Source organism: Hyaena hyaena, unplaced genomic scaffold, assembly GCF_003009895.1.
Source record: "Hyaena hyaena isolate Hyena2069 unplaced genomic scaffold, ASM300989v1 scaffold_8, whole genome shotgun sequence".
Taxonomy (NCBI): Eukaryota; Metazoa; Chordata; class Mammalia; order Carnivora; family Hyaenidae; genus Hyaena; species Hyaena hyaena.
Genome location: NW_024080640.1, coordinates 3928908 through 3948679, shown reverse-complemented (window position 1 = coordinate 3948679; position 19772 = coordinate 3928908). Strand labels below are relative to the sequence as shown.

At 42.6% G+C, this 19772-nt stretch overlaps 1 long non-coding RNA gene across 1 annotated transcript in view; it reads left to right on the top strand.

Annotated features, from left to right (window-relative positions):
* Positions 1-341: 341 nt before the first annotated feature.
* The window catches only part of LOC120239567, a 57624-nt gene continuing 38193 nt past the window's right edge, over positions 342-19772 (top strand). The window contains exons 1-2 of the long non-coding RNA XR_005530463.1: positions 342-390; positions 6848-6905. This is a non-coding gene — a long non-coding RNA (uncharacterized LOC120239567). The remainder of the gene's footprint in view (positions 391-6847; positions 6906-19772) is intronic.

Below are 19772 nucleotides of genomic sequence, written 5' to 3'. Positions count from 1 at the left end.
TCCCAGTAATTATGAAAGATTGTTTCTTATGTACAAATTCTTGGGCAAAACTATTTGTATTATTAAATAAGAAATATATATGGGTATTTATATGCAGAAGCAAAAGCAACATTTTGGTACTGTTTCTAAACAATTATTAGATTAAGCAATAATTAGATGAAAATATGCATGAAATGACACTCCTTAATGCATGTTGCAGTAATTTCTCTCTACATAGGATAGGTTCATTCAGACTGCCTTCCCTCTCAGTGTCAGAAGTCCCTCTATGATAAACGTCACAGATAATCATCTAGGCATCAGATTCTTTTTCTTCACTTCCCTCCCATTCCCTCCCTCCCTCCGTCCCTCCACTGGACTCAGGTCACTGTGGTCGGCACTGCAGAGACATAGGTAAGTAGCCAGGATGCGGCCCTTGGAGGCCTCACGGTAGAGAATGGGAACAGCAGAGTGAGCTTGCACGGGGAGGAGGTGTGTGACGTTCTCTGGATAAGGGGCAGGCTCTGCACCTGCTGTCTGTCAGAAGAGAGACGGCACAGGACTCACAGAGGTTACATGGAAGCTGGGATTTCCAGTCCAAAGAGGTGGCCTAGAAACGAAGCACTTGGGATGCACAGGGTCGCGAAACCGTGTTTGGGGACCGGCACACAGCCTGGCTCAGTTGTGACGCATGACATGGGGGCGTGGCAGGGTGAGGCGAGCTCAGTGACTTTGGGAGCTCACTCCCTGGCAAACAACAACAACAACAAAACAAAAAAGGTTCCATGACTGTGGAAGTGTATTGTGTTAGAAAGTTTTACCTCCTATTGTGCCAAGTTCGTCCCCTTTTCTGTTGTACCGTTGGGTTCAAGCCTCGGGAACCAGCACAGAATGAACCCTGTCTGCTCTTTGCCACATGCCTTTCTGTGTAGGTGATGTTTCGCTTCTTTAAATCTTGCCCCAAGCCTTGTCGCCTTTCATGTATCCTTTTACATCGGTTTTGGTTGGGGCACCTGGATGGCTCAGTCAGTTAAGTGTCCGACTGTTGGTTTCAGCTCAGGTCATGATCTCACAGTTCATGAGTTTGAGCCCCACATTGGGCTCTGTGCTGACAGTGGGGAACCTGCTTGGGATTCTCTCTCTCCCTATTTCTCTGCCCCTCCCCTGCTTGTGCGCACTCACTCTCTCTCTCTCCCTCTCTCTCTCTCAAAATAAATAAATAAAAAACTTAAAAGACATATAAATAGGTTTTGGCTAATAGTTTATTTCTTTAATATAAGCCAGCGGTAATTCTGGTTGATTCAGAGCCTGCGAACTAGTGATTGCGATCTCCTGCATTGGTCTCCTACATCTGCCGCTACACCCTCTTGTCATTTGGCACTTTTCTGCCGGGTTCCTCCCCCTGTGGTTGTGCAGGATCCCAGAGAGGGGGCACGCAGGGGTTTGGGTCCGGCCTCTGCTCTGCGTCAGTACGGTCTCCTCTTTCCAGCACCTGCTCTCCTTTGGGGCATCTTAGGGCTCCAGAGAAACAGCAAGCAGGCCTTTCGCACACATGTCCTGGGGATCTTTTTTCCCCCCAGTCTTACCACTTTTATCTTATACTTTAGAAGCAAACTAACAAATACGTACCTGTGAAATGGTAATAAAAATTATTGAAGATGAACAAAAATACTAGCGCAGGGCTGAGGGTCGCGAGAGGTATGCTGTATGCTGTAGCTCAGGTTACATTTTCACATGAATTATCTGCGATTCGAAAATATCAGCTGTATTCCGAAGGAGAGATTTGGCCATGTGTGTGGTAGGGGACCCATCTGCTTGACCGTCTAGGGGTTGGGTCCAAAGAAGGGCTCTCCAGGGCTCACGGTTGATAGAAACCAGTAGGGCCGGTACCTGAAGCAATCAGTTGGCCACCCGCTTTCCCTCTTGATAAACGTGTGCTTTCCCGGCCTTCTCAGCCAGCACCACATTGTCTGTGGATTAGCCTCTTTACAAAAAGAGGAGGACCTGGAACATGTTGAGTAATTTTGGCTCTTTCACACCCTCACCTCCTGCCGAAGCTGGGAGCTTACCTAAGCAGTGGTCCGTTGTGGGGACCATTCTTCCCCATGGGGAGGGGATGAGTGAAGAAGAGGGAGAAGAGAAGGAGAACCTTAAGTGGTTGGTCACGTGGGAATTTCAGATCGAATGGGCTAGCCCAGGAGGTCCCAGGAAAGACAGTTGCTGGAGCTGCATTATCCTATACCACGGAGGGCAGATGCTTGCTTTCAACGAGAGTGAAACAGTCTTAAATGCCAGTGTCTCAGTCTCTATCGTTGGTGCGTATAAAGGGAATAGGAGGGAGAGGGGAAGGACGATAACCGCTCTACCACTGGGTACCCAGATTGTGCTCCACCCACCAGCAGCCTCAGCTTCACCCAAGAGCCTGTTAGAAATGCCAGCCCACAGGTACCAAGTCAGAACCTGCATTTTAACTGACCCCCGGCAATTCCTGGGTACCTTGAAGTTTAAAAAAACAACAACCCTTGGCTTTAGGGGGCAGTGACCGTAATTGATTGACAGACCACGAGCAAGGTCCCTGTCCTAGCACACTTTGAGAAATGCTACACAAATGAGGCATGTCAACTGTCGGTATTAAATGCTGACAATCAAAGTTTAATTTTGTTTGCAGTTAGAGAGAGGCCTGCTGATCCTGTTTGACTAAACAGCAGAGCTCTGTTTAGGGAAGGACAGGGGTTTGTTTATGACACAGATGACTGCCCCAGGCTTGATGATAGCCATTGCAGAGCTGCTTCCCTGCCCTGGGGCCATGGGTTTCCATGACAACAGTGAAGCCATGCTCTCCCCCCCATCCCTGCCCCCAACATTAACCATAGAGTGGAGAATAAAGAGTACTTAATTTTTTTTTTTTAAAGAAGTCACCATGTCCAGTTTTTACTTTACATCAGGTAATCTTCATGGGTTTCTTGGGGAGAAAATTTGCAAAAAAGAGTGTGGCTTCTTTAGTGATGTGCCCAGCATTTTTTCCCCTTTTTTCCCCAGAAAAATTTTTTAATGTTTTATTATTTCTGAGAGAGAGAGAGACAGCGTGAGCAAGGGAAGGTCAGAGAGAGAGGGAGATACAGAATCTGAAACAGGCCCGATGCAGGGCTCAAACCCACAAACCATGAGATCACGACCTGAGCCAAAGTCGGACACTTAACCGACTGAGCCACCCAGGCGCCCCTTTTTTTCTGGTTTGAACTCAAATTGGTACACCTGACACACGTCAAGGTTAGATTATGTTGACCTAAGTCTGATTTTACAAGGACATCTGTTTCTCATTCTTTCACACTGTGATGCAAATTTGCTTCTGTATAGATAGAAATCTACTAAGTTTTCTTTGATAAAAGTAAGAATTAAGACCAAAAAAAAAAAAAAAAAAAAACACCCTCATAGTGATACAAGCATTAAGACTACTAGAATCCAGGGGCCCCTGGGTGGCTCAATCGGTTAAGCATCCGACTTCAGCTCAGGTCATGATCTCACAGTTCGTGGGTTCGAGCCCCACGTCGGGCTCTGTGCTGACAGCCAGCTCAGAGCCTGGAGCCTGTTTCAGATTCTGTGCCTCCGTCTCTCTCTGATCCTCCTCTGCTCATACTGTCTCTATCTCTCTCTCAAAAAAAATTAAATTTTAAAAAAAAAAAAGACTACTAGAATCCATCAAATTAAACGAGTTAGAGTTAATCCAGGGGCATTTCCTTCAAGGGCCACAAAGAGCCCATCGACTTGTTGGAAGCCCCTCCACTGCCATAGTCTTGTTGCAGCTGCTGCACTGTCTCACTTGGGTTATTTCTGTCACCCACCCACTGGTCTTGCTGCTTCTCTCCTGCTCCGTCTTCAGTCTGTTTTCACCATAGCCAGAGCATATTTGCCTCTGCCCAAAACAGTCCCCCTCTAGGGCTCTCAGAAGAAAAACCAAAGGCCTTATGGTGCCCTAAGAGACCCATTACTTACCTCTCTGACCGCATATCCTATTACCATCTCCCTTGCATATCCCAGTTCAGACCAGCCACACTTCTGCCTCAGGGCCTTTGCGCTTACTGATTACGCTGTCCGGAACTATCTTTTTAAATATATCTACGTAACTCTTTCCCAAACTTTTTTTTTTTTTAATGTTTTATTTATTTCTGAGAGAGAGAGACTCCGAAACAAGCTCCAGGCTCCGAGCCAGCACAGAGCCCAACGTGGGGCTCGAACCCACAGACCGTGAGGTAATGACTTGAGCCAAAGTCAGACACTTAACCAACTGAGCCACCCAGGGCACCCCTCCCAAACTTTCTTTGGGACTTCGTTTGTATGTCAGTTTCTCAGCGAGGCTTTCTCTGACTAATAGATTTCACTGTTTGTCTCCTCCTAGAATATTACTTTCTTGAGAAGGAGGGATTTTGTCTTGTTCATCTTGTGTTCACAGCACTTAGAATGATGCCTGACTTATTCAGAATGCATTGTATTTGTGGTTTGAATGAGTGAAGTTGGTTCCTTCCAGCTACATGATGAGACGTGAATTTAGATCTAAGGGCAATGTGGGACGTCTTCCTACCCATTCTGTTCTCATTCACCTCACACAAGAGAGCTAAAATGTTAGGAGAACATCTTTAAAATATTAACCACAGCTGTGAGCCATTGAAAGCATTCTACACAGTGAGTTGGGAAATGCCAGCTAATTGTTGCTTTGTAAGGCACATGGGAGAATAACCCAGCACCATTAGGTCCCCTGGGTGCTAGCGCCTGGGGCGTAGGAGGGAGGAGCAGTATCGGGCCTCCTGGAGTCTTCACACTTTCTTGCCGTGGGCCCTTTCCTTGTGGCGGTGTCCCCCTCAGAGTCTCTCGTGCCCCCTCCTCCAAGGACCAGGCTTTGGGTGTTTGTGTGCACGCGGGTGTGTATGTGTATTTGTTTGCCAGTGCTGTCTCATCGACGACTTCCTTTGGCCACAATTTATGTTTTCCTTTTTGTTTACGGCGTTTCTTAGTAACTCACTGCCACAAGCCCTCTGCGCACAGTTGCTACCCAAACGTATCTTGAACTTTGTGCTATTTCTCTTTTAGTATCTTAAGACTTATTGTGGCTGTGGAAGTCTAGGAGACCGTAATGTCACAGAAGTGACTGTAGACAGCGCCCATGTGATCATCATCCTCACGGGGGTGGGAGGACAGAGCCCAGTCAGGGGAGCCGTCTGTCCTACCTGGCAGAGTGAGTCCTGTTCGGTGATGGATGCAACAGTTCCTAACAGCCCAAAGCCATCCTCCCTTCGATAAACTATCTCTCGAATATCCACGCTTGTGGAATGTGCTAATAAAATGAGCACAGCACCCACCTGCATGGAGCTTCTCAGACTTTAATGAGAGGAATAAGCATAATCACATCAGTGTGGAATTCTGTATTGCGATAAATGCTACCGATGTAAAGCTGTGGAAGCTTAAAATAGGGGCATTTGTCCTGGCCTTGGGGTCAGGTCACATGCGAGCCCAGACCTGCAGGTTACTAGGCATATGTGTTCTCTGCCGGGTGGGGGGAAGGGGTAGGATTCTGTGCATTAATTTCTAGGCAGAGGAAACGAGGTGTATTAAATCTGAGGCGTTGAGGGGTTTTGTGCATTCAAGAGAGTGAAAGGAGACCAGCATGGCTGAAGTGGGTGAGGATGACAGGGAGGTGGTGCTGGAGGAGGCCGGGGAGGTCAGCAGGGCCAGACGGGGTCTTGGAGTCAACTTGCCGCTCTTTACCCCAAGCCCAGTGTGCAGCACTAAAGGGGTTTAAGTAGGGCTGAGCTATGACCTATTTTCTCTTTGGAGGTATACTCTGGACACAGGGTGGATGATGGACTGGAAGGGAGAGAGTAGAGGTGGGAAAATACCTTGTGTTTGTCTAGGAGAATAGGATAGAGCCAGGATAGTGGTGGTACGGGAGCGAGGAACACTTGTCTGCGGGGAGAATGTTGGAGGCCTTTGGACCGAGATTGTGACTGCTCTGGTACGCTCACGGAACAATCTTCGGTTAATTTGGCTTGATCTTAACCTACCTGTAAGGTGCCTGTACCTGGGTTTTCAGGAAATGCTCATTGACTAGAGAGATGTGAATATATTAATCAAGCTGGATGGAACAGGTGTCCAGACCATCTGGCAATTATGCTTTTCATTGTAAGTGAATATAAAGGCAGTATAGCTTTATATATCAATCTCTTAGAGCTTTGTGGTAGCATGAATCAGTACCAGGAAACATAATTGTCTCTGGAATCTTAGATAAACTTTTGGAGCCAAGAGATTTGAAAGACGTGCTGAATTACCTGTCAGTCCTGAATTCCCCGAGGTAAATGTCACCGGGTGGAGACTCTCTGAACAGCTACTTTTACTTGGCAGTGCTGTCTGTTTTGATGAATGCTTTTCCATTGTACTTTTTAAAAATTTTAAGTGAACCTTTGATAGCTATATCCACCAATTGTTTCTGTCTTTAGAATCACAATTATTCCACCCATTGCGGAAAGGTGCCACCTAAAAAGAGAACTTTAGAGAGAATTTGATTGTTTAAAAGGCATATTAAATGTAGAAGTGTTCAGAGCCAAGGAGAACCTTGTTCTAAATCGTTTCCCCATGCACCTAACTTTTTATTACGGCATGTTGATTTTCTCTGAAACTTAAAGCTTTTGTTTTTCCAATCTTCCGTTCTCTAGACTTCTGATGCTACTTGTTTGAATGATTCCACCTAGGATCTCCGGGAAGTCAGGCAGCTGCGATAATTGACTAAGGTTTAACGAAGCCCTTTGGGAGCTCCTCATGTCACAGGATGGTATAAAACACATGTGCGCATTTTTGACTATATTTTCCTCATCTTTTTCAGGAGAAAAATGGAAGAAACAGAGGTACTTTTAGATGGAGCAGAACGAGCCACTGAACAGGTAGATAACCACAAATAGCAGGGGTGTGTATACATCAGCTGGATGAATTGGTATTTGTGAAGTCCTTACTAGACGACCCGGCACATCGTCAATACTGTATGTAACGGTTTGCTCTGAGGAAGTTCTTTTAAATGTAACTGAGCCCAAAGCAAATCAGTCGTACAACCAGAAAGTACCCAACAAAAGCAAGCCTTTGCTCCTAAAGCAACTGAGAACCTCATTGGTAAATTCTTTTTTTTTTTTTAAATCGTTGGTAAATTCTGACATGGTCTCCTTGTGACCTGTCATGATGGCCCGAGAAACTTACCATCTTAATCTTTGAACACCCAGAGCATTTGAACATACTTTGAGTTTTGAGTTTGAGTGTTCATTCATGGTGACCTGTGAAGTGTCAGATTCGTTTCACTTTTGAAACAAAACAAGCTTTTAAAACATTCTTGAAGGAGCAGTTTGTTATCATTTGGGGAATGGGATCGTGAAATTTGAACTGACCCCTTCTCGTCCCCTCTGCCCAGCTTTCTGGATATGTACAGCTCCTGCCTTCTTGCCCGCTGTGGGGAGACCTGGGTGTCCTGGAGCTCTACAATCCCGCCTCGCCTCACCAGCTCCTCTGTCCCTCCCCTCCCCCCCCTCCACAGGTCAGCTCTGTTTGGGACCGGAAAGAAACGCTGGCAGAGGGGCCCACGGTCTTATTGGGCAGAGAGAGACATTTCTTTAGGTGGCCTTCATATTGCACCTCCTCTCCCCCAGCCCCAGCTTCTGTTTTGCAATTTCCATAGTTTACTTTTTGTTTTTTATTTTTATTTATAAAAAAAATTTTTTTATTTCTGAGAGAGAGAGGGAGAGAGAGAGAGAGGGACACAGTGTGAGAAGGAGAGGATCAGAGAGAGAGGGAGATACAGAATCTGAAACAGGCTCCAGGCTCTGAGCCGGCTGTCACAGAGCCTGAAGTGGGGCTCAAACCCACCACCTGTGAGATAATGACCTGAGCCGAAGTCGGACACTTATCCGACTGAGCAACCCAGGCGCCCCTGTTTTTAATTTTTAATGCTTATTTATTTTTGAGAGAGAAAGAGACAGACTGTGAGTAGAGGGAGGATGGACAGAGAGAGAGGGAGACACAGAATCCGAAGCAGGCTCCAGGCCCCAGGCTGTCAGCACAGAGCCCAATGCAGGGCTCCAAACTCATAACCATGAGATCACGACCTGAGTGGAAGTTGGATGCTTAACCGACTGAGCCCCCCGCAGGCACCTTGTAGTTTACTCTAAATCCTCCGTCGTTTTCTGTTTTGTCACGTCTCCCTTCTGCGGATTTTGGATATCACCTTTGGAAGTTAACTTTTCTGTTGGGAGATGTTCCAGGTGACACTGTTAACTTGAGAGAGGCGGGCGCTGGTGAGGCACTCGGTATGTCCGTGGCTTTCAGACCTTTGCGTCAGAAGCCCACAGGGAGGACCACGCACTGCACGAGGAGCCGGTGCGCACCTTCATGCTGTGGGTGTACGGTTTCCCGAAGTCCTACCTTCGCTGTTTGTGAATTGTGATAGGATTTCCTAGTCTGTTGTGTTTGATCAGTTTCTCTTCCTTCTCGCTTCTTTTCTCTTTAACCCTTCTCATAACCTACAGCTGCTGGTCAGTGGCACTTTGACAGGCTCGCAGTCTTTTTAGGCGGTGGCAGGGGCACATGCTTTCTTCCGGGCTGTATTCTGTAGTAATTTGCACAGACCTCTTTTACCCCTACACACTCCTTCAGACTTGCCTTATTTTCGTTCTTTATGTGCAAAACTCTCTCCTTCCTTTTGTAACTAAGCTTCTGTTTCTATTTTCCACATACTACTCACTTCTCAGCTTTCTTTCTGTTTGAACTTTGACTTTCCTCTCCTGACCCATAGCCAAGAATCATTTTACCATTTTTAAAATTTTTTTATTTTATTTCTTTTTAGAGAGAGACAGACAGAGCATGAGCAGGGGAGGGTCAGAGACAGAGCGGGAGACACAGAAGCCAAAGCAGGCTCCAGGCTCTGAGGCATCAGCACAGAGCCCAGTGCGAGGCTCGAACCCACGAACTGTAAGATCATGACCTGAGTTAAGTCAGGCACTTAACCGACTGAGCCACCCAGGTGCCCCCCCCCCCCTTTATACTTTTTAAGTAATCCCTACATGGAGCTCGAATTCAACAACCCTGAGATCAAGAGACACACAATCCACCAATAGAGCCAGCCAGTCACCCCTCATTTTACCATTTTGAATGAAACAGATTCCTATGTACAATTAGATCTTGCATATTAAATGAAATTTTCAAAAAGTAACACTTATTTTTCATTAATTACTGTATTTGCTTAGATCCCCATATCCAGTTTTTCAGAAACCTAACTTTTCTGATGGTCTGATCTCACAATTCATGCCCTTGCATGGTCCAGGGGTCACAGAATTCTAGTAATGCGGGAGTCGTCTATACCCTGGTATCTTTGGTTGGTGTCATGGGTTACGGAGAGACACCTGCTGGCTCAAATGTAGTGTTGCATTGTTTTTCTATCCTGAAGTCTATCATAGTGTCATTTTTATGACCTTAAGCTTTCATAGTGCACAGGTAAGCTTTCGTATTGGAATGCACTGAAGTGATTCACTTAATCCCCTCAAGCGTTTTATAGGATTTCCAGCTCAACATATAATGAACTGAAAAGTATCGATATCATATCACCCAGTCAAGAAGCTGATACCTAATAGGGAGAAAGATTTCATGGCCAAACTAGATTCCTTCCTTTCCTATCTTAATGGGACCACAAACTGATAGTTTACTAAAGCACCTAGTAAGCGGAGATCCATTTAAAACTTTTGGAAATGATAATTCACTTTTCCCAGATAGTTAACCTAAGTTGTACGTGATTTAGGTTTGCAGCTTGGTTTGTTATAGGAGCAGTACATTTGGTTCTAGTTATAAGACTTGTGCTGGAACACAGGAATCTAAAATCTATTGTTCGTTTATTTTGAAGCTCTAATTGGAATATTGTAGTGACTTCTGTGCAATGCTTATATTAGCACAATTTCCGTTCATTTCAGAGGCAAGTTTATTTATGATCATAATTATATACACCTCGGATTACTCAGTGCAAACAACAGAATTTAAAGATTATATAATGTGCAAAGTGGTCCTTTTAAACAGAACTGATATTCACCGATCTTTGAATATTGTAGCCAATAAATGAAGCAGCGTGCTCCAGTTTTCTGTCCTTGTTTGCTTCTGGTACACAGTCCATGCCTGGAAGCCAGTAAAAAACCACACCAAAATTTGTATGTCAGCCCCCTTAGGCAGGAACTTTGAAGAGTGTACAGGAGAGGGAGCTGAAACCTTAGCCCACCATCGCTCCACCTCCTAGCAGTTGTCTCTTCTCCCTTCCGTTTCAGAAGATAAACTGTCATCGAACAAGATCATACCGGCTTCAGGGAATGGCAGAAAAGGATGGTATTAATGGTTCAAGGGGACAAATTATGGCAGAAATCTATAAATAGTATTTGGGAATACCAAATACTATGTTTGAGTTTAACAGCCCAAGACAAGAAGAACAAAATGTATTTTTTAAAATATTTCATACTTGCCTAATTTTTTCTGGCCATCTTAATGCCTGTTCTGAGGGGAAAACCCAAAAAGAAAATAGCAACCATATTTCATTTTATCAAGGCACCTAGATTGATCATGAAAAGTGGGAGAAGTCACATCGGATAGACAAGCACTTCCTCTAAAAGTGTGAATAGAAGAAACAGGAGACCGTAAACAACAAGATAGGAAACAAAGTGTGTTATGGGTTGAGTTTTGAACTTCAGTGCCTAGGTTAGGTTATTTGATTGTCATGAAATAAGGTAAGTGAAGCGCTTGGTTCACTAGTAAGTGCTCAGTGTGTAGCGGCCACTGCTGTTGCCATGTACGAAGACACTCAGTGGCAGCCTCCGTAGATTGTTTTCGTTGTGTTTCTTACAGGTAGGGATGGATTTGTTTTGATCTAGCCTATATTTTTTTGTGACAGTCCGTATGGTAAAGGAAACAATAATGTTAATAGCATTTATTATTTCCTGTGTGCTAAGCCTTGGGTGAAAAGCAGGAAGGAGCGCACTCCTGCCATCTCAGTTTCACACTCTGCATGTCACAAGAAGGCTTAGTTAGGCTAGCATGTGAAAGAACTCAGCTCCCTGGCCCCTGTTGGAAATCCGCACTAGCCAGTGTCATCAGAACCATTACTGGTTGGCTCTGAAAAAGTTGAAAAATAAAAAAAAAAAAAAAAAAAAAAAAAAAAAAAAAAGCTTTTTGTTTTACATTGTTCATTAGCTGTGATAGCCAGAAGGGAAAATACCAGTTATTAAAAGGAAAGTGGGGTTTAATAATAGAATTAAAAAGTAAGTCAGATTTGTCTAAGTTTGGAGCATTGCTTTTTAAAGTAAATATTTGCAGTTTACAGTCTACTGTTTAGTCCTTGGGAATAGACTGTATAATGTTTTTTTTGTTTGTTTTTTTTTAAGAATTAAAAGTAGCATTCTCTTTCAAAATGTGTGTAATCAGAATATCCTGCTATTTTCAGATGTACCCAGTATATCTTGCTATTTCAATAAGAAATGGCCCTTTCAAGGCAGACAGATTCCAAAGGATTTCAGTATTTGGGGTAGGTCTACATCAGTAATTGGAAGACAATAAATCTAGGACCTCTGATTGAAGAGGCAAAGAAATACGTATCTATAACCAATTTTCAGTTTACCACCTTAATGGGAAGAAGCAATAGCATGAGTAATCAAAAATTTCCTTTTTGCAATAACTTATTATCTTGTTTTGTTTTTGCGTTGGGGTTCTTTGTTTCCTGGAGTCCAGAGGAACTGGCAGTGGATTGAGAAGTGGCTCAGTATTGTATGTATTTGTGAAAGCAAGGACTATCCCAGTAACTTAAAAATATGTTGCAGATACTGCCAGATGTTAGAATTAATGCACTGGGAGTTTATTACACTTCCTGTTCATTTGCCTCTTCCTAAAACTGTGAATGTCCAGGACAAAGCAGGAAGTTAATGAGAATCTGCTTGAGGAGCTCTCCTGGGCCCCCTTCCCCTCCTATTCCCATCTTTTTTTTTCTCTCTCTCTTTTAAGATGAAATTAGTGTAGGATTAAGATCAAAGATATTTGAAGGGGAAAATAAGTTGCTAAATAAATTTAAACTTGTGAATTTGGAATTGAAAGGTAGGTTAGAGGACATTTACGTTAACCTTTTCAACTTGCAGATAAGGAAAGTGAGTTTCCCACAGTCCCTGGGGCTTTGCACAAGGCCACAGAGCGAGTACGAGGTGAAACTGATCCTGACACATAGGTAGGACTTACTCAACTAGAAGTTTCAGCAGGACTTTCCCCCCCACCTTTATTGAGGTATGGTTGACAAATAATATGGTAAAATAAAACATACCACAGTGATTTGACAAAAGTGTACCTGGTCAAAGGATTTCTTTCACTTGCATAATTTTAAAAAATGGCTACTTAACTCAGCCTCCTTTGTCTTTTGTTTTTTTGTTCTTTAACACACTACTTGAAAAGTATGTGTCTTAGCAGAATGTCCTGGAAAGCAGAGCCTACTCATATGCCCCGTGCTGGGGTTTTCCACTCTGCCACATTGAGGGCAGCCTGACATGGACAGAGACAGGACTGGAAGAAAGAAGCCCCAGCTTTGCCTCAGTGACCAGGAAGCTTCTGTGGGATAGCTTGTAAACCTGGAGCTGCTTCCTTTTCTAACAGCGGTTGCTCCCTGAGAAGTTCCGTGTCTCTCTCACTGTGTGTACCCCTGTTCAACCTAGCAGACAACACCCCTACTTCCTGTATTCTAGGGAGGCGTCTGGCAGGTCCTCTCAGTAAACAAAATGCTCCTGTATAGAAGGTTCTTATCTAGATTATTTGTTACTGGTATAGAAGCATCTGGATGGCCGTCTTGAAAATGCATGCTCTCAGTCCCAAGTAATGAAACAGAGTAAATGGGCAGCACAGTGAGCATCACCGTCAAAAAAAAGTCCTGACATGTAATATCACTAGTAAAAAGTGTCATATTCTATCCATAAACCGTATCTTTCTTAGAAACTGCTCAACTAGATTGGTACATACTTGAATCATCCTTTTTTTTTTAACTAGAGGAAATGTACCCTAACCCATGTGAAAAGTATTGGTTTTAGACACAACGAATACCTCTTAGAAATAAACAGTATAATCTGACCTAGAAAAGAAGTAACTTTAAATGTACCTAAAAATAACCTAAAATTATTACAGTGATAAATAGTAAAATCCTCTTTTTGGTTTCTGCTGTGACTTTGACACAGGCATGCACCCAGTTACTATTCAATTAGAAATTTTATTTTGACAGAACTCTATCTTATATATATTTTTAAAAAGTGTTACATTGCCTTACCTTTTTTCTCAGTTTGCTTCATTCATTCATTCATTCATTCATTTAATTTTTAAGTAACCTTCTACACCCAATATGGGTCCTGGCCTGAATACACAGTCCCCAGATCAAGAGTCATACTCTCTTCTCACTGAGCCAGCCAGGCACCCCTACTGTTCTCTTCCTTTTTTCTTTTTAAATTTAGTTGTTTTGAGAGGTGGAGGGGTAGAGAGAGGGAGAGAGAGAATCCCAAGCAGGCTCTGCACAGACAACCTGTGAGATCTTGACCCGAGCCAAAATCCAGAGTCGGTTGCTTAACCCACTGAGCCACCCAGGTGACCCAATTGTATTACTCTTAATAGACTTCTTGAAGTGTGTATATGTAAGCAAAGTGTGGAAAGCACTGTCACAACATACTTAAGCCTCAGATTTTGCCTTAGTTATCAGAGTATTTCATTGCATTTTGAAAGAATCCTGAGTTACTTGAATAATTGAATTCTCCACATACAGTGCATCATCATGCATTAATTTTTTAATAGTTTTTTGTAAGTTTGAAAGGTAAATATGTTTGGCCACAAGACATTTTTATGAGGAAAGCTTCAAATTATGTGGCCAAGGCGTGGGGGTCAGACGAAGATGTAAATATGATTTCCCTTTGGTTCCAGGATTCATTTGCATGGGCCATGTGAATTCGGATGCTACCAGAAGAGGAATAATGCTTCCTCCTGTTTTCAGTGGGGAGAAGCACTTTGTGTTTGCTCAGCACTTAAACAGTGCTGTGTCAGTTTCTTGCTCATGGACATGGTAGCCAGGAAAGCTAACCATGCTACCAAGAATAGCGTTGATTTTTACTTACTTTACTGTCTGTCTAGGTTCTGCGTATACGACTTGCTATATAACCTGAAGGCAAGGGTGGGTAAATTGGAGGAAAAAGAAAGCTTTGGTACATAATCCTTTCATATTTTTCTGAAGACAATGGTGTGCTTGTCACAGTGTATATTATACCTGCTGTATCTTTGGATCTTGTTTGAAATCAATGAGGAGAGGAACACAAGTGGATGCAACGAAAGAAGCACTCCTCCAAGGTCTGTGTAATCCAGACTGGCATAAACACGAGGGCTGCCGGCTGCCCACTGGTTTGTGGAGATAAGACACAGAAGGGATGTGTTAGAAATGATCGGCTAGAGGCGCCTGGGTGGCCCCATCGGGTTAAGCATCCGACTTCAGCTCAAACCATGATCTCACAGTTCATGGGTTCGAGCCCCATGCCAGGCTCTATGCTGACAGCTCAGAGCCTAGCACCTGCTTCCGATTCTGTGTCTCCCTCTCCCTCTGCCCCTTACCCCTTCTCTGTCAAATATAAATAAACATTAAAAAAAAAAAAAAGAAATGATTGGCTAATAGGAAAGCTTAAGCATCCAAGAATGAATTCTTTTTAACTTTAAATAAGTAAAGAGTTCAATTTATTACCGAAAAGTAGGGACACACTCAATTGCATTTTTACATGTTTCCTAGGGAGGGAAAGAAGAGATGGAGTTTGAACTACTTTACTGAGAAGCATGTTCAGATGCTTCGGGGTATCAGAGTATAAAGGAGGCTCACTCCTTTATGGTGGACTTGAACCGTGGGAGAAAGGAGGACGGCGGCAAAGTGTAGGCAGTAGTGTTTGTAGCATCAGTTTGTCATTGGGGTATATTTGTTCCCTGCTTCCTCCCCAGCGTCACAGACTTACCTCTGTCAGGGATGATTGTGGAATGAACTGTCAAGGATACTCTACAACTAAGAGTAAAGACTCTGGACCCAGATTTCTGGGTTCACATATGGCTCTGCCTCAAAGACAAATGACTTCAGTCTCAGACTCTACATGGATAGTATTAGTATTTACCTTTGTGGGGTTCTTGGGAGCATCAAATGAGTTAACGACATGTAAAGTGCTTAGAACACTATCAGGTGCGTAATAAGCCCTCAGCATGTGTTAGCTATTCCGATATGGCTTTACTTAATTTTTTAAAATAATTTTATCCTCTCTCCATGGCCTCTGCCTGGGGAGAATAGACACTAAACTGATGAATGAGTAAATAATGATTTGAATGGTATCTTTGCAGTTGTTGATTAGTAATGTAAATGCATCTTTCTTTGTGGGTCACTTTCCAAGATGAAGTCATGTAAGCACAGCACTGATTAAGTTAAATCCGCACATGTATCTCTCCCACTGCTTTTCAAACGTGATCTTTAATCTTCTTTCCTAATAAACCATTTTCTTTCCTAGGACAGAAGGGATTATGTTCATGAAAAAGTAACACGTAACACACACATAAAAGTAACTATTTTATGAAGCAGTAGTTACACCAAGTGTAAAAATCTCTTTTCTATTTTATTCTGTTCTGTTTTCAGGTTTATAAAAATGCTGCTTATAATGCATCTGATTTATTGTACAACCCCCTAATGGGTCACCCTGCAGTGTGAAGAACCCTGCATTACACCAGTTTGACTCTTGTCCAGAGCCAAAGGGGGACTGTAGCCAATGTTCCCTTCCTTTTCATTCTCTTTCTGTATTTGCCCAATAATGGAACTGGAATTCACCAGCTTTAGACACACAGTCACAGTCACACACACTCAAAAATGCGATCAGTCAACTCAGTAAGTCCAAATTTTGTGTTGTCATAAGAAAGGGCTTTAAATATTGAATTTCAGATTTCCTTTTAGCACATTTATAACACTAAACAGGCATGTAGCTTGGGACACCTGACTGACTCCGTCAGTGGGGTGCGCGACTCTTGATCTAAGGGTTGTAAGTTTGAGCCCCCACACTGGGTGTAGAGCTTACTTGAAAGAAATTGCATGGAGATCTTACCCCTGTAAGATAGGGTCCAATAATCATTGTCAGGAGACAGTTTAGGTTAGGTATGACGATAGTAACAGATGTCTCAGATGGTTATGTGTAACTTCTGTTCCATCCCACCCCTCTCCAGTTAAATAAGGAATTAACAGTGCCCTACAGAAAGATGATTTTATTGTTAGAACAGAGCTCTAGAGAACTGTTATACTGTATGGTCGATAGGCTTTGTTTGATCCTTCTCTTGGCCAGCATCGTTTGTTTGGGAGCATACTGCTTAGAGCTTTTCATGCCCTGTGACCACATAGCTGAACACATACCCCTTGCTACCACATGTTGAGCCTTGACTCTGTTCTCATCGACTGAGTCACCCAGCCAGGCCAAATAACTGCTTCTTTTGAAAGATTGACAACCACATTCTTACCAGATTGAAAATGCAAAGCCTTCCCAGATTGCAAACACTTGCTTTGCACACATTCTGGCCATGCCCATGACCAGTTGCACGTTGCCTTTGGTCAGCCTTCCATACCTTCTGCTCCACATAACAGCCAGGCTGTCCTGGGTCAGCTGGCGAGAGCTAATCCAACATTTTTCCATCTTGTTTGGCGGAACTTTAACTATTAAATTCTCTTCTTTCCCCACCCCCTTTTTAGATTATAGTCTTCATTAATTCCACTCATTCATGCTACCATGTTTTCCCTGTATTTCAAATAAATCTCTCTTTTTCTAAGCTTTTTTTCTTTCTTCTCTCTGTTCACTTCTGGAGAGGCCCCAGTGATGCTGGTCATAGCTATAAGCTCATGGGCAGGCATATAATAATTATCAAGGGAAAAGAGTGTAGTACATATAGCAGTAAAATAAGGCATAGTAACCAATGTCATCAACTTTTGAATAACTTTAAGTGTCTTAGTGTGGCCATCCTCTTCTGATTAAAATTTCTTACACATTGCATACAGAAAAATCAAAATCATTCCTGGTTGTATTAGTTTATTCCTTGTATAATTACTACTGTTGTAACATAGTTACAATATACATTTCATTTCAGGTATGTAGTATTACAGATACATTGTAAGTGAAATAAGTTTCTGTGTTGGGGCCTGCACATTGTCACTAACAGCATCATTCCTAAGGGAAAAGTAGCACCAGTGCTGAACCCCAACATAGGTACATTTGGGTAACATAACCAGGTATTTGAGGACTATTTACTGTCCTTATTTCTCTTAGCCTGGAAATAAAGTGCTTTTTATTCCTGGAAAGTGGCTGACTATTTTAAAATCATCTAAGTACTACTAGAGTGATTTTGTAATTATTTTTAATAATAAATTAAAATGAAAATCGGGGAAAATCACATATTTTGAAATGAGAAATATGGTTAATCATGGATTTTGAAATGACAAGTCATTTTTATCTCTTATATGTACGTGAATGTTTAGGACACTGTCTTAGACATAGAGTTTGAACTTTTAAACACTGTGTTTATTCTGGGGGACAGAAATTGAAGGCTTTCCCCCAATTTCAATAGTGGTCCCAGGTGACTGGCCATTTTCTCACATGAACAATGGAAATGTGTTGTCTTTGCTTGATGAGACACATTAACCTTTTAAATAAGACTGGAGAGCAGCAGCCAGAAAATGCTTAAAAATAGAAAAGGCTATGACATTTTCCTGTTAGCAGAATATAGGAAGCATTGGCTCTTCATAAAGGCATTTCACTCTTTGTTCTCTGTGCTGATCTGGTATTACACTTTTTAAAATAATGATTACCTAGCAACACTTTAGATCCATTTTCATATTAAATCTGCAGGTAGTGGGTTTGTTTTTGTTTTTGGCTTAAGTTTTATGTATATAGTCTGAAACTTAGCATACCATATGTCACATGCAAATGATCACTGGTGAAAGTAGAATCAGGGCAGGGGATCTTATGTGTCCTGATGATGATCTTATACATTTAAAATGCATTATTTTGGGCACCTGAGTGGCTCAGTTGGTTAAGCATCCGACTTCAGCTCAGGTCATAATCTCATGGCTCGTGGATTCGAGCCCCATGTCAGGCTCTGTGCGAATAGCTCAGAGCATGGAGCCTCCTTCAATTCTGTCTGTCTCTCTCTCTGCCCCTTCCCTGCTCACTCTCTGTCTCTTTCTTTTTCTGTCTCTTTCAAAAATAAACATTTTTTAAAAACTTTAAAAAGTAAAATAAAATATAATGCATTATCTTGACAAGATTTTGTGTTTATAAAATGACCTTAAACTTGCAAATATGCTAAGGATATTGTTGCCAAAGAGATACAAATAGAAACCATAATTTTTGTGAGGGTTCACATATAAAATAGAGTTACGAAATAGAGTTACTGAGTTTAGTGTAGTAAGCAGCATTTGAAATATGACTTGATGTTTAAAAAATTGTGCCCAACTTTGAGACACAAAGGCATACATGGAATAAAATAAAGTATGAGTTTTATGTAGGCACCAAGATATGAGAAGAGATAAAATAGAGCCTTTGGGGTTTGGCAGTGTTGCCTCAGTAGCCACCTTGGGGGGCGATGATGAGTAATGGGCCCAAAAAGCCCCCAGGGAGGGGCTTTGCACCCTCAAGTCCGCCACATCTACTAAGGACATTGCTCTTTCATCCGGTGCAAGAAAAGTAGTTACAGTGCTCACATCTAGTTTGAGAACCGCTGTCCTGACAGATCCAGAATTTCCTGGTAGGCAAAATACTTGGAATATGAGATGTGCTAGACCAGCTCATAGTAAAGAGTAAAGGTATAAGGTCGACTTCCTCATTGTCAGATGTCAGACACGGAGGCGGGAGCAGGCACTGGAGAACTGATTTCTAAATGTTCTGTTTTCTGAATTGGGGCCCCCATATTCAAAAAATTTCCTTAGAAACTTTATATGTATTGGAGGAAAAGGTAAAGACCATTTTTATTAAAGTAGAACATAATTTTCATACTTGGTGGTGGTGTTCAAAACATTTATTTTTTTGTTCATGCTGTAATGATAAGGTTGCCCCCCAGCACTTTAGCCTGAAGTAAATTGACTGGACGAAATGGGAGAACAGGTGATTTGAAAACCACTGTAAGTATTCTGAAAGTCCCACAATGTTAGGTTGGACAAAGAAGGTACCAAGAACGAGACCTGTGGAAGTGTAGCATCAATTCAAATACATTTCTCAGTTTCTTTTTAAAAAAAAATCTGTTTAAAACAATGTTTGTTTATTTATTTTGAGGGGAGGAGAGGCAGAGAGAGAGGAGAGAGAGAATCCCAAGCAGGCTCTGCACTGTCAATGTCTCACGAACCATGAGATCATGACCTGAGCCGAAATCAAGAGTTGGGTACCTGACTGAGCCACTCAGGTGCCCCTAAAATACTTTTGTGTGCAGAGGATAATGGGGGTGGAAGTGGGCACAGGGGGCCAATGCAAAGTCAGTCGTAGGGAATGCATTGCTGGTGTGTCCCTCCTGTTAGATGTACACTCCTGAACTTGTTCCTCGTACACTTCTGGAGAAATTGTTTTTTCGTGAGACTTCTATGGTGGACAAAACTGGTAAAAAGTTCTTGATCTGGTGCCTGGAGCATAGTTAGCGATCAGTAAACATTAGCGTCCTCTCGTCTTCTGTTTCTTCCTTTGGTTTTT